This window comes from Bubalus kerabau, chromosome 15 (assembly GCF_029407905.1).
Source record: "Bubalus kerabau isolate K-KA32 ecotype Philippines breed swamp buffalo chromosome 15, PCC_UOA_SB_1v2, whole genome shotgun sequence".
NCBI lineage: Eukaryota > Metazoa > Chordata > Mammalia > Artiodactyla > Bovidae > Bubalus > Bubalus kerabau.
The window spans coordinates 81,365,815-81,381,035 of record NC_073638.1 but is presented as its reverse complement, the minus strand read 5'-3'; the positions used below and the strand labels follow the sequence as shown (position 1 = coordinate 81,381,035).

Here is a 15,221-nt window from a genome sequence, read left to right as displayed (position 1 = left end):
TATATAAAAAATATTAGATAAGTATTTTGAATACTTTCAGTTCAGTTCAGTTCAGTCACTCAGTTGTGTCTCTTTGCGACCCCAGGAACCGCAACACACCAGGCCTCCCTGTCCACCACCAACTCCCGGAGTCCACCCAAACCATGTCCATCGAGTTGGTGATGCCATCCAACCATCTCATCCTCTGTTGTCCCCTTCTCCTCCTGCCCTCAATCTTTCCCAGCATCAGGTCTTTTCAAATGAGTCAGCTCTTCGCATCAGGTGGCCAAAGTATTGAAGTCTCAGCTTCAGCATCAGTCCTTCCGATGAACACCCAAGACTGATTTCCTTTAGGATAGACTGGTTGGATCTCCTTGCAGTCCAAGGGACTCTCAAGAGTCTTCTCCAACACCACAGTTCAAAAACATCTCTGACTCAAATGCTTTGCTAGGTGTTTCACATGAATTGTTCTATTTATTCCCACAACATCTATCATAGATATGTTTAAAGATTAATAGCAGTGATTTTATAGATGACCAAATCAAGGTTTTAAAAGTATGTAGTAATTTCAGAGTTAATAAATAATTGTGCTGTCTTCCTTCAGAGAGCTGGTACTTAACCTCTAAGCCACTTCCTTTAATATCTGATACTAGGTTAAGAGCTGTTTATGCATTCCATGGGTCCCTCTCTTTTTAGTTATAAGACCTTAACTCAAACACAATAGAATAATGCCGAGAGATTCAGAGGCTATCCAGGTGAGTACTTCATACCACTGGCATCAGATGAACGCTTCCAAGTAGCTTCCAAATCACCTTCTGGCAGAGTCCTGTGTCTCTTCACTGGCAGCCAATACCAATTATGAGTATAGAGATATTCCACTCACCTCACCCAGGACCATGACAGTTGCCTGTAGCTCTCACAGTCACAGCCAACAGGACCATAAAGTGGGTCCAGATAAATTATACTTGCTCAAGGTTCCCAGTGTATTTAACCTGTTAAGTACTTCATGGGTTCATAGCTTTGAAAGTCTAAACAGCAATTAATCAAAAAGTGTGTTGACTTTATTTAGGAGAATCTAAGGTTATGTAATGACTTCTCATCTGTAATTCTGCATTTCTTACAGTTGTGGGGAGAGTTAATAGGGACAATGCATTTGAAGTGATAAGAATGGTTGGGATCCAATACGATGTATTGATTAGTTGATGTTATGTTAGTTATTAATGTCATATAATTGCTAAGTGGTAGAATTACTATTAAGCAAAAGAACAAAGGTGCTAAAATTGGTGGTGAAACATTCCTTTTCCTTTGCTCTTTTCCAACCTTTGTTCTTTTCCTCTGCTAGTCAAGCACATTCTCCTTTACCCCAGAGCTCTTTTGATGAGTTAAAATTGCCTATCATGGTGCCTCACCCCATCTTTTGGTGATTGCATTTCTCTGTCTTATGCTCCAACTATGGATTTTTGGGGGTCACTGATACCTCTGTGGACCTTCTCAATTGAAAACACCAATACAGCATATTAACGCATATGTATGGAATTTAGAAAGATGGTAATGACAACCCTGTATGCGAGACAGCAAAAGAGACATAGATGTATAGAACAGTCTTTTGGACTCTGTGGTGGGGAGGATGATTTGGGAGAATGGCATTAAAACATGTATAATGTCATATAAGAAATGAATCATCAGTCCAGGTTTGATGCAGGATACAGGAAGCTTGGGGCTGATGCACTGGGATGACCCAGAGGGATGGTATAGGGAGGGAGGTGTGGGGGGGGTTCAGAATGGGGAACACGTGTACACCCGTGGTGGATGCATGTTGATGTATCGCAAAACCAATACAATATTGTAAAGTATAAAATAAATAAATTAATTAAAAAAAAAGAAAATGCTCAAATCCACAGCATAAACACATACACAAACAAGATAGTGCACACATTTTCACTGTGTTTCCCTTTAAGCTTAAACACAGTTACCTTCCCATGGGTTAAATATTTTACTTTAAAAAAATAATTCTTTTCCAGCAATCTCACCCAGAGGTTATGACAACCTGAGAGGAATGATCAGCTATTGTCTAACATTCTTTTTAAATGTGCATTTTGTCCTTGTGTCCCCTGGGACAAAAACAAATTTAAAAAATTAAACTTTTTGTGATTTATTTCGAGCCTGAGCATAGATGGCTTTTTTTAGTCTTCTGTCCCCTAGGGCTCTTGGAATAGCTACAAACATATTCCAGTGTAAATGATTCTCAACTGCCTTTTTGTTGTTGCATTTTTGTGTCAATTATATCATTTTATTTACCTTTCCTTCCTTTAATATAAATTGTCCTTTGTCACCACAAATAGAAGGGAAAGTCAGGTCTCCCACTTTTACTCTCAGCAGTTTCAGAGACTGCCATAGGACAATGATGAGGTATAAGAAATACTGGTTTATAGTTCCCATTGTAACAGATTATAAATGGCTACTGAGTTATACAAATTAAACAGTATTTCTATGCCAGGAGTAAATCTGCATCACACAACATACAAACATCTGTAGTGTGGCCTTATCCAGAATTCAGAATCATTGATAACAGCAGATCCCAAGGGAATTCTTCCAGGTTTTGTAGTTTGGGGGAAAGGCAAGCTAGGAGGTTAATCATAACTATGCATTGACTAAGTCAGGTCAGTCTTATTAAATAAGACTCAGAAAGGTTTTGTTTAGAGACTGTGATTCCCCAGGGATAGACATATTCAACCATAATTTTCTGTTACCTCTGTATTGAGTTTTGCTGTATCCAAATGTATATATATAGAGAGATTATATCTACTATGTGCCTTTGAATATTAATATACAGATATGTATCTGTATGTATGTGGGGTCCTCAGATAGCTTCCACTTCTCCTTCTGGATGGTCTACCATCATTTGCCATCCTGCTTTCTGCTCCAGGAGATGAACCTACATGAACTAAGTCAGTTAACTTTTCAATGAGGGGAGGAAATACAAATAAAAGACTGGGTTCAGAATACCTATTTCTGTTACCAACTCAGGTTCAAATGCTCATCACTCAAAGGCAATGATCAAGGGGCAAATGCTGGTAAAAAGGAAAGGTGCTTTTTTAATATAAATTTATTTATTTTAATTGGAGGTTAATTACTTTACAATATTGTATTGGTTTTGCCATACATCAACCTGAATCCACCACAGGTGTACACATGTTCCCCATCCTGAACCCCCTCCCTCCTCCCTCCCCGTACCATCCCTCTGGGTCATCCCAGTGCACCAGCCCCAAGCAACCAGCCCAGGTTTGATGCATGATACTGGAAAGGTGCTTTTTTCAGAAAAGCCAGCTACCTGGGGAGAAGGTGAACTCTTGTCTGAAGACCAATTCCCAAGATCCTGCTCAGCCATGACAATTTGTAAAGGGAAAGTGGAGAAATAATCTCGGTTAATCATTAAAGTAAGAGGTTAGATTCTTCATCATTTTTCCATTGTGTATAGACTGCTGACTTCTCCTGACCTTCCTCTGGATGCTGTTTTGCCTTTGTGGTCCACCTGTAGTTGGATGCCAACCTGCCCATGTGGCAAATTTGCTGACAAGAAGAGGGGTGGGAGTGGGTAGAAAGTCAATCATTCTTCAACTACATAACTCTTCATTCTTATTCTTTCTAATCCAGGAAAGAAATCAATAGGTTAGGCAAGCCATCGTGTGCATTCAGTAAAGCAAAAGTCAGGAGTTAGGTTACATGTTGCCTAGTGATCTCATCTTTTAACATTGGGTGTAGCCCTACGGTCAGACCATTTAACTGGATCTCTGGGATTAGTTTGCTGACATAGCTAAAAAATGTGCAGATATGCCACTTGCCAGAGAAAGGGGACACTGGTGAGCCCTGGCATGTAGTAGTGTCATGATAGTTTAAATTATCGCCAGTGACGGCGCAGCATGAAATGCAGTCAGAGAACAAAGCACTGAAAATTCAATTGGTTGTAGCATTCATCATGACCATGATAATATTGGTTGTAAAATTCATGGGGCCTTTTAAATTGAAAACTATGATTATTCTACTGGGAACATGAAAGAGCATTTGGAATGTCCCAGCAGTAGTTTTGAAGGAGTTTCCCAACTGCTTTAGTCCTTGAGGAAAGTTCAGGTTGAGGCTTAAGCCAGGGCCTGATTGTAAGAACTGCAAAAAAGACCTATTAATTAAACGCTAGGGGTTTTATCGTAAGCTTCCCTAGTAGCTCAGACACTAAAGCGTCTGCTTACAATGAGGGAGACTCAGGTTTGATCCCTGGTTCAGGAAGATTCCCTGGAGAAGGAAATGGCAACCCACTCCAGTACTCTTGCCTGGAAAATCCCATGGACTGAGGAGCCTGGTAGGCTACAGTCCATGGGGTTGCAAAGAGTTGGACACGACTGAGCGACTTCACTTCACTTCACTTCATATGAAATGATGGAGAGAATAATTGAGATCATAAAGTAATGGGATAGGGACATTGGGCAGACAAGAACAGAGGTAGAAACAAAATCCCTTGCTTTAAGAGGCAATCCCTAACTTCCCCTATCTGAAATAATCAGCTTTTCCCTGGACAAAAATCTTTCAGTGACTACACTTAGGGACTTATGAGCTCATGTAATTCTCCTCAACACTCACCCTGACCACTCCACATCACCTTTATAGCAAAAGTTAAATATCACTTGCCCAGATGATGAAATAAAAAACTTGCTCTTAGGGGAAATGCACACTAAAAAATTTATTGGTTCTCACTAATCTGTATTGGCAAGAGTGTGGAAAGCATGTAAGGAACTGGCTTATAAAAGTGGTAAACCAAGGAGAATGATCTATAAGGATTAATCAAGTCCAAGTTATCAGCACGTGTGCACCCTTATAGGATTCAAGAATTCACTGTTTCCTCAAGAAACTTAAGAATTTGTATTATAATGAAACATGTGTCATGACTGATTCTTTTGAATTGTTTAAATTCAAAATACTTAACAAAGACAAAACATTCCCAGTGCAGTGCTTGCAAAATGTGGTTAACATCAATACCATAGGCTTAATTTCTTCATTATGTCTATATTCAGTGTTTAGCTAAGACTTTTTCATATACTTGTATGTAATCTTTTTATGTTTTAGTAATATTATTTAGACCTTCCTTGGAGTTGAACTAATAAAAAAATAAGTAAAAATATTCTTGGGCCAGCAGAAGTTTCTTATTGAAAAATAGAACAGTTTTCTTAAATAAAATAGGAGCAATGTGTCAAATGGTTCCTTTACTTTTTTAATAGCAGAGGGATGGTATGGGGAGGGAGGAGGGAGGAGAGTTCAGGATGGGGAACACATGTATACCTGTGGCGGATTCATTATGATGTTTGGCATAACTAATACAATTTTGTAAAGTTTAAAAAAAAAAAAAAGAAGATTGAATTATAAAAAAAAAAATTTAATGTCAATATGATTTTTTATGTCCACCATTTTAAACAATAGTTTCTTGTGCAAAATGACATCTCATTCTAAAATTCTTTTTAAAAATGTCAGCCAGCATTAAATAATGTTATATGTTATTTTAGTATATAACATTATTCAAAAATAACTTAGTCTTCTGATAGCTTTATTTTATTTAATAAATACACTCAGTTCTCCACTACAATGTCAGCAATTAAGTCTGCATAATTAGCTTTCATTTAAGAGCTGTTATCTATTTACTTTGTCTCAACTTATTTATTTGATGTGACAATTATTAATTATTATTAATAGTAATATTCATCAATGTTGATTTTCTTTATTGTTCTTTGTAGAGCTTCTAATTTTATTGGAACTTCTTAAAAATAGTTATTTATACTTATCATTTGCTGCTGTACCAATAAAACATGTACATATCTATATTTATTTGAATTTCTATGTCATATACTTAATTAAATCATAACCTTTAAAGTCCATTACAAATGAAATAATCTATCATGTTTACTCTTCTTATACTGTCTGTACATTTTTCATTTCTTGAGAAGCCTCAAAGTCCTTGGCTTTCATTGATTCACTAAGTTGAGATTGAAATTTCTTTTTCAGTTATTATTAAAATTATTTTAATATTTAGGATATGGCAGCTCTTTAAGTTGGTTTCTTTAGTCTCTGCCCCAATCATTTGTAGAAGCATCTACATTTTCTAAACATAACAGAAAATTTCAGGCACAAGTTATTTACTTTCTCACTGTAAAGCAGTCTTGCTCTATCCTCTAAGAAATTTTTACTCCTTTAGGTAGGCAGCAGTATTAGGGACACAAATTAAGGACCAGAGTATGTACATGCAGCATAGCATGGGGTACAAAGTATATCTTGCTTTTCTTTTAGCATGGGAAGAAGGGGAGTCTGAGATGTGTCCCTACACTTTTATAAATAGTACTTTGGCCACCTGATGTGAAGAGCTGACTAATTGGGAAAGACCCTAATGCTGGGAAAGATTGAGGGCAGGAGGAGAAGGGAACGGTAAAGGATGAGAGGTTGGATGGCATCACTGACTCTGTGGACATGAGTTTGAGCAAACTCTGGGAGACAGTGAAAGAAGGGGAAACCTGGCGTGCTGCAGTCCATGCATCAGACACAACGGCATTCCGCAAAGAGTCAGACACAACTTAGCAACTGAAGAACAACAACCAGTTGATCGATTGATGGAACAGGGTCTCAGAATAACACTGGAAAGTAAGTGACAGGGAAGTCTGGGAGAGGTATATGGATGGATCTTGAAGGTAGTATTCATGTTCCGTTGTTATGCGTCCACTGGAGGGTCTTTTTTGCAAAAAGGATCCACAACGAGAATGTTAGTGAGCCTTATTCCCTGGAAAGCCCTGTACTTAAATAGTGAGAACATTACAAGTTAACCATAGCAGCAAGGATGGAGGCCATGCCTGAACTCGATAAAACTGTTTTTTCTTCGTTTTTTCTTACATTTTTAGCCATTTTCATCAATACAATTCTAATCTGAGGAGCCACAGATTTTCTCACCTAATTGGTACCACTGCCCTGTGTTTTTAATCTAAATTCTCTCTCCATAATAGTAAAAGCAATTTTAAATATAAATCAGATCATAGTGTATTACTGCTTAAAATTTGCAAATATTGTAAATTGGAATAAAACTTAAACTTCTCACAATTTAGCTAAAACTGTTCTCCTCACAAGCATGGTTCAAAACCAGCATCATATGCATCTTGTTTGAAAAGAAGACTCTTGGGCCCTGACTCAGAACTACTGAATTAAAATCTGCATTTTAACAAGAAAACTATGCTATTCCTATGTATATTAAAGCTTGATGAGAACTCATCCAGAAGATCCAGCATAATTTGTTCCCTACATCCTTTTCTTTTTAAAATGACATATATAATCATATTTAAATGTATTAGCTTTTATGTGTGTGTTTGTATGTGCTCAGTCATGTCTGACTCTTTGTGACACCATGGACTGTAGCCCTCCCGGCTCCTCTATCCATGGGATTTTCCAGCCAAGAATACAGGAGCAAGTTGCCACCTCCTACTCCGGGTGACCTTCCCAATCAGGAACCGAAGCCCTGTCTCTTGCACCTTCTACATTGGCAGGTGGATTCTTTACCACTGTGCCACCTGGAAACTTTTTACATGTGTTTACACATATTTAAAGATATATACATGCACATATAAACACACACATAGTGTCATGAGTGTCATGATAAACCATGGATCACATTAGCTTGTAATCTCATATTGCTCAAGAAGCCTCCAGGGTTTGTAATATGTTCTTGGGATGACCATGGCCCTAGACAGCACATCTATTAATATGAGAAATGTTTAATCGCTTTTCATATCACTTATGGACTACGCAAATCAAATCACATGATCTGCTCTGATATCAGTCTAATGGAGTCCCCTCTGTTTCCCAGAGTCCTGAGACTCAAATGAGAAAATCTATGTTCAAGGAGGCTGTGTCTACCATGTACTATTCCTCCTTTGCATACTGGGTAACTTCCACCATAATGCCAGGGTCAGTGCACTCTGAGGGGGATGACAACTAATGGGGATCTAAGCTGGGAGATTCCAGCATCATTTAAAGCAAAATGTAATTGGATATTTTGAAAAGTCTTAGATGAATGTTGTACATTTTAGATGGTTTTCAAACAACAGTTCTTAAAAGCTGGAACACAGTAGGCAAAAAAAAAGTGGAAGTAACAAATGGAACTCCCGGCATATTTCAGGCTTAGCTTTGTTTAATCCACAATTGTATCTTTTTTCCCAGTAAAATGTTGAAAGAATAAGATTTCAAGAGTTCACCCCTGGAGCTTTTAAAAATACCTAAATCTGAGTCCTATCTGCAGAGATTTTGATTCAGGATATGGCCTGGGAATTGATATTAAAATCAAACAAGCAACAACAACAAACTATAGTGCATTCAGGAGTTGAGAATCATGAGATTAAGTTGTATTATTATGTGGAGACATTATTTGACTCAGCTGGCTCTTTGCACATTGAAAGTACTTAATTAATATTAACTTTCTAGTTTGCTCTTTCTTCCTCTCTCCTTCCCTCCTTCTCCCTTCCTTCCTTCCTTCTTTTCTTCCCTTTAGATGTATAACAAGGGAGTGATGTAGTGGTCTGAATATTTTAATGCCCATTTTGAAAATGAATCAACTTAGGAAAGTGAGATGATACACTCGAGATTACAAAACTAGTAAGTTTCCATGCTGCCCTTACAGTTTCCTTGTAAACAGTTTGCGTTTATCAGCTATGCAATTGTGGATGATTCCAGAGTTTAGCATGATCAGGGAGAAGAGAATCTAGGGTTCAAATATTCTATATGGACAACTGAGAGTATACTAGGGTATAATCATCTCTAAATTCCAGTTGATTTTAGGACATGACTCTGTGCACGGTCTTTGATGCCTGCACTTTAGAGTTTGCTGTTTTTGTGTTGAATGCATCTACTTTTATGATTTCCAGAATTAGGTAACACAGAAGGTTGAGAACACCCTGGTCACTTGGAAGGCATTGTTTAACCTGGTAATGGTTCAAATGTAGGAGATGGAAAAGAAGGGAGCAACCGATACACACAGCAACCAGGACTCCCTCAGAACAAATCATTAATTAAATTTTAATCACTGGTCTTGGGACATCATCCCTCAAGAATCTAAAATTCAGCCTAAGGTACTGAGATGATAAAACTCAAATAACTTAGGGATTTCACTGTGCATGCATTCATTATCTTTATTTTTAATCTATAAAAAGGTTGGGTTGGATTATAGCAGCGTCTCATTTGTGGTTATCATAGAAGAGGCTTTATTTTATTTTCATGGAATTGTAGTTTTTACACATGGATATCATGTCTTTTTTTTTTATTGCATGAATATGTGGTGAGGACAGATATGAAGACTATTTCTACACGACACTTAACAGCTTTAGGTATTTTATCTGTGGTGTTTCTGATTTAAATTGTTTATTGAGATATTAAAATAACAGTAGTAAAATAAAGCAATAAATTATTTAACTAAAGGGCATTTTGGACTTAGGTAAACTCAAGTATAAATTTATGGCTTTGCTAAACATCCTAACTTTGAGACAGTTGTATACTCTCTGACCATCAATTTTCTTATGTCCATATTTAAAATGGACATAAGTTCTATTGGAGTTGTTATGAAGATATGATTTACTATCAGCAAAGTACTTAAACAGTTTGTCATGTAATAGAGAATTATAATAGGTAGCATTTAATGTCACTTTTTTAAGTGATTTTTTTTTCTTTTCCATATAGAAATATTTTTTTTTTCTACGGGTTGGGTTCAGGTGGAAAAGTGATTTAATTCCCTTAGTGTATGTATGTGTGTGTGTGTGTGTGTGTGTGTGTGTGCGCCCATGTGTGCGTGCTCAGTTGCTCAGTTATGTCTGACTCTTGGCATCCCACCAATTGTAGCCCTCCAGGCTGCTCTGTCCATGGAATTCACCAGGCAAGAATATTAGAGTGGGTAGCCATTCCCTTTCTATTCTTAAAAGACTTAGTTTATCTATCATGTGGTGTAGAGATTAGGAGTGCTCATAATTCCTGTCTTGAGTGCTTAACAAAGATCCCCTAATGAGGATTGCATATATATGTAGATAAAATAATGATAGAGTTAATATACCTTGAGTCCTTACAAGATATAGCTAACTCTGTTCTAGGTGCTTCACATGTATCAACTCATTCACCTTGTCCATCAACTCTATGAGAATGCCCACTCTTGCCCCTGTCCTGCAGGTAAGTAAAGCTAAGCACAGACTGGTGGTCCGAATTGTGCAAGCAAGACCTCCAAGTTGGTGAAAAGCGGAGCCAGGCCTGTGATCTCAACTCTCCAGTGGTGGACCCTGCTCACCATGTGCCAGCTTGCTGTCAACTGAGAAACTCACTCTGCATATCCTTTGTTATTCTGCTAATCACTTCTTAACATTACCTGAATGGCTCATTTTCAGAAGGACTTTCTGACTGTTGTTTGGAGAGTCTGAAAGGCCTCTGTCCAGACCCATCCTTCCTTTATCTCGGGACTTCATATTTTAGATCATTTGGTTTATCAGCTCACTGAACTGTTTGATTTGAAAAGCCTTGATTTAAATAAAAATATAAGAAGACTGTCTAAAACATATCACATGCAAATTAATATTATTTGAAAATGATGTTTTGCATAAAGTAGTCTTTTTCATGATCTGCAACTACTTGGTTCATAAATGTCTTCTTGGGACATTTATGAAGATTCCTCACTTTCTTGGGAATCAATTGGTTTCCTTCATCTCAACTTTATATGGACAGTAGGGTTTATGAGAGTATCAAAATGTCTGCTGTGTTTATCAGGGCAAGCCCAGCATCTGGTACATACTAGATTATTGAAAAGACAGATTTCAAAGGAAGAAAGAAAGAAAAATAAAGAATGAAGAATGAGTAGATGAATTACTGGCAGCTTCTTGATATTGTAACTGTGCCTACCTCTAAGACTCTTCATTACTCCATACCTTTCTAACTCCCTGCTTTTGATCTGCTGCAAATCAGTTACCCACACACACTATTGATAACTGTGCATAAGTTAAGAGTAGGTAAACACGAGGCATAGAAACTAAGGAACTCTCAGTGAATTGACCAAGTAAGTTTAACTTGTCTGGATCCTTTTTAATGCTATTATTTCTTTGAAGTGTTTTTTTTTTATTAGAGAAATAAATTCTGGATAAATGCAGGAACACTGTATGTTTTAGGGCTATTAATAATAAGTATTATTTATAAATCTTTTATGTGTAAACATTGTCTTAAATTGTCTTTCTTTATACACATTATTTAATCCTCAAAAAATTGGTTCTATCATTATTCTTATTGTGTGTGTGTATATATAGTATATATATATAAAATAAAACCATCCAAGACCCCTCTGCATGAAAGTTGTGAAGCTGGGAGAACTGGCGATTAGTGTGATCCATCACTGGTTTGTGATTGTGTGTACACTCTGTTCTTAGGGTATCAGAGTGTCTAATCACTAGAAAGCTGCATCAAGGTGATACAGAAGATACACAGGCTGCAGTTCTGGCTTTTACTTTAAGGTTAGCGGGTAGCACACAAAGCAAAGCCCTTTATTGCTTTTTACTTGAGTGCTACACCATGCTATTGCTAGATGCAGAACACAGAAATAATTAGATCTATTTGAAGAGAGAAGCATAAGCAAGGTTTTGAAGAATGGGTATAATTTGGAAAGATTGCATGTATGCATGCTCTGTCACTTTAGTCCTGTCTGACTCTTTGCGACCCTCTAGACTGTAGCCCACCAGGCTCCTCTGTCCATGGGATTCTCCAGGCAAGAATACTGGTGTGGGTTGCTGTTCCAGGGAATTTTCCCAACCCAGGGATCAAACATGTGTCTCCTGTGTCTTCTGCATTGCTGCCAGATTCTTTACCACTGAGCCCCCGAAAAAGCCTTGAAAAGATTATGAACAGCCAAAAGCACGCACCCTTAGAGAAAAGACAAGTATATCTATTTCACTTCATCAGTATTTGAGTTTGACTATTCTCTTGGAATATTTCCTTTGAAAGCAGAATAAATGCTTTCCACTTGTAATACAACTCATATACTAAAGATATATCATCAGACCAAGACTTTTCCTTGCTGTCTTACTTACATCCTAAATTTCCAACATTGTGACCTAGAAGGCATTTGATTTCTTCTTCAGGTGAGTGGATGGTTCTATGGAAGAGAGGTGGCCTCAAAAATGAATATGATAACAACAAACTTCACTTGGACCGAATTTGTGTTCCTGGGGCTCTCATCACAGCCAAAGATGCAGCTCATTCTTTTTATTATGTTCTTGTTCTTCTATGTATTAACCGTGGTAGGGAATATTATTATTATCACTATCATCCAGATAGAAACACGTGTCCAAACTCCAGTGTACTTCTTCCTCACTAATTTATCCTTTCTGGATATCTGCTACACATCCACTGACGTCCCACAAATGCTGTCCAACATGGTGGGCAGAAAGAAGACCATCCCATTTCCTAGATGTGCTACTCAGATGTACTTCTCCCTCTCCTTAGGAATGACTGAATGCGTTCTCCTTGGAGTCATGGCTTATGACAGATATGTGGCCATCTGCCATCCTCTTCACTACACAGTCATTATGAACCAAAAGACCTGTGTCCAATTGGCAGGCATTTCTTGGGCCAGTAGTTTCCTGAGTTCCACGGTCATCAACATCTTCACCTTGAGCTTACCCTACTGTGGACCCAATGTCCTGGATCACTTCTTCTGTGAGGTTCCTTCCATCCTGAGGTTGGCTTGTACTGACACATCATTTACCGAGATGGTTGTTTTTGTCTTCACTATCGTCATTGTCTTCATTCCTTTTCTCCTCATTGTTGTTTCCTATGCCTGAATCCTTCTGACAGTTCTCAGGATGCGGTCAGCCTCTGGAAGGCACAAGGCTCTGTCCACCTGTGCTTCCCATCTGACAGTGGTGGCCTTATTCTATGGAACTGGTATCTTCATGTACATGAGACCCCAGTCAAAGACCTCCAGGGCTGGGGGCAAGATCATCGCGGTGTTCTACACTGTGATCACACCCATGCTCAACCCCTTGATCTATAGCCTAAGGAACCAAGATGTAAAAGGGGCTCTAAGAAGAGCTCTAGCAAAACAGAGGACCTGAAGAGCTCTCAATGGGACATGATGTCAGCTGTTATTATAAGATGATTGACTTCTGAATATGAAGTGATAGAGTGAAAAGTAGCTCTGAAGGTCAGTATCTGCCCTGCCAACTCATAAAAGGCACATCATTCCAGCTGCAAACTCAACAAGCATCATGGCTCCCCCAAGGACAAACCACAGCTTTCATGTGTCAAAGCAACACCCTTTATCGAGTGACTACTCTTTTCTTAGTCCCAGAAAAAACTTGCTTCTCTAAAATCATACACTCTCTGTAAGTGATCTCTTTAAATCATATCAATAAGGTGAATTATCTTAACTTTGGCTATCTTAACTATACATGAAGTATGTAAAGGGGCCTGATAGAAGAATTCTCAATTTTTAACCCAGATGCAGAACTTCAGATAAGGGTATTTGGATGCCACATTTCACATCTATCTTAATTTTGTAGTTTCTAAGGAACCAAGACCCTGCAGCTACTTTGTGGTTTAGACCTGATTTTGACCCCATTGCACACAGCCCTGCTTTGAAATGAATCTATCAAATATTTCTTCATTTAACTTTTACTTTAACCCTACTCTTTCCCCTAAATCCTGGTGTGTGATATTCTTCTTTACAGTGGATCAGTAAATCTGATTTTAACTGACTATAGGCTTATTCCTGGTGGTCCTAGGCTGATTGTGTGGACAGGAGGATAGCAATGATCAGAAGCAGAAGATTTGGTCAAATGTGAATGAATAAATAAACTCATTCATTCACCATGTATTATTGAGTGATTATAGAACATAATGCTAATTAAAATAGAAATACTTCCTTTCCTTATCTATACATAAATATTTATAATATACATATAATATGGACACTTATATTGGCAAATTATGATAAATGGAATAAGGGAAGTACTGATCAAGGGGCAGTGGCAGACAAGCTGCATACAAAGATTGGAAGGAGAAGTAGTCACATTGAGAAGAGATTTCTATGTAAAGGGGGTTTGTGGGCAAAGACTGGAGACAGCTTTCTCTATCTGAGGGGATAAAGAAAACTGGTGAAAAGCAGTAGGTGTGTGGTGAGCAGATAATAGCCAGACCATGCAGGACTAAACTGACTGTGGTAAGGAGTAGGAGTTTATTCTTAGAAATATGTAAGTATTATCAAGAAGGGTGATATGACACAACTAGTTTGGAAAGGTTTTTCTGAATGCTGTGTAGCAGACAGGTGTACATGTGTGTCACAAACGCGTGGAAACGATTCCTGCGTTTTGAAGCTTTTCAACCACTGATATCTTTAGAAAAGAATCATTCTTTAAATTAAGAGAATAGCAAAACCAATCAAACAAAAAAGCTTAAAGATGGCCTTTGAGCACAGAAGTAGTGGTTTCTAAAATTTTATCACTTGCTTTTTTCACAATTTAGAATAAAATAAAAAGAAGATAATTTCTGTTTTATAGATGTCCAATAAATAAATGCAACCATTTAACTAAATACAAAGGTTGTACACAATCAAAAAAAGGACTATCTCTGGTTAAACAGGTGAAGGAAACATCACTGGTTTAAAGAATGTTTTAAAAAATTAAAAGCAGGGGCTTTTTATTTAAGATTGCAATTCCAATGCAGGTGCCATGGATTCAATCCCTGGTTGAGAAACTAAGATCCCACATGCTGTGCAGCCAAAAATAAATAAATTCATTAAAAAAGTAAAAAGCCATCAACCTTCTCTTTATCTCTATCTAGATATCTCTAATCTCTCTAGAACAGATTTATTATAAAATAATTTTAAAATGTATATATTATAAACCTGTCAAAATTTCTACTGAAATGGTTTTCACTTTTTGGACATGCTATATTTATTTTAAGAACAATATTGGAATCACTATAAGTACAGAAACACTACTATCATACATCATACATCAGGTACCAGCTTTCTCAATAGGTATCTTTGTCCTTTAATGAACAAAATTAATTTAACATTACTGTTAGAAAATATGAGGGTTGTAAAATATTGGAAAGGAGAAAAGTCACAGGGAAACAAATTATTTGTTATCAGTACCTCTATTCCAAAATCATCTGAAAGCTGAACTGCTTCTTTGATATCACCTACT

The 15,221-nt window shown here is 37.5% G+C and overlaps 1 pseudogene; it reads left to right on the top strand.

Annotated features, from left to right (window-relative positions):
* The first annotated feature begins 12,191 nt into the window (after positions 1-12,191).
* On the top strand, positions 12,192-13,127 carry LOC129629291 (olfactory receptor 2G3-like; annotated as a pseudogene).
* The last annotated feature ends 2,094 nt before the right edge of the window (positions 13,128-15,221 follow it).